Source organism: Propithecus coquereli, unplaced genomic scaffold (genome assembly GCF_000956105.1).
Source record: "Propithecus coquereli isolate 6110/MARCELLA unplaced genomic scaffold, Pcoq_1.0 Scaffold42, whole genome shotgun sequence".
Classification (NCBI taxonomy): Eukaryota; Metazoa; Chordata; class Mammalia; order Primates; family Indriidae; genus Propithecus; species Propithecus coquereli.
The window spans coordinates 76,308-76,863 of NW_012149952.1; the positions used below are offsets into that span (position 1 = coordinate 76,308).

The 556-nt window shown below is 56.8% G+C and overlaps 1 protein-coding gene across 1 annotated transcript in view; it reads left to right on the forward strand.

Annotated features, from left to right (window-relative positions):
- The first annotated feature begins 424 nt into the window (after positions 1 to 424).
- Positions 425 to 556, forward strand: part of LOC105817504 (carcinoembryonic antigen-related cell adhesion molecule 6-like) — an 11,894-nt gene continuing 11,762 nt past the window's right edge. The window contains exon 1 of the mRNA XM_012653214.1: positions 425 to 496. The gene's annotated coding sequence lies outside the window, so the exon portion shown is untranslated. The remainder of the gene's footprint in view (positions 497 to 556) is intronic.

Here is a 556-nt window from a genome sequence, read left to right on the forward strand (position 1 = left end):
GCTAGACCCAATGAGAGAGGCAGGGTCCCTGTCACTAGTCATCACTCAGCTTGCCGGATGCACAACCTCTGTGTCCGTGTGTATGTGTGAGTCTGCTTTGGTTGTACCTGTGTGTGAATGCGTGTGTGTCTGTGTGTATATCTGTATCTGTCTGTCTGTGTGTGTCTTTATTCATGTGTGAGTCTGTGTATGTGTGTAGGTTGGGGTGACAGAATCCTTGCTGAAAAAGGCAAAGATCTCGGGAATTTTCAGGGGCCTGAAATGTGGACAGAGGGAAAGGGGAAGGACGGACAAGGGAAGCAGGACTGAGAGGGGAGGGGTCAAGGAGGCTTCCTGGCACAGACCCCGCCCCAGCCCCATGACCCTGGGAAGTGCTTCCTGCCCCAGGAGGAGGCTCAGCACAGAGGGAGGAAGGACAGCAGAGTTGACGGGTCAGACCAGTCGTGCTCAGAAGCTTTCCCGGAGCCAAAGCTCTTCTGCACAGAGGACAGAGCAGGCAGCAGAGACCATGGAGCCCCCCTCAGCCCCTCCCCGCAGAGGGCGCGTCCCCTGGCAG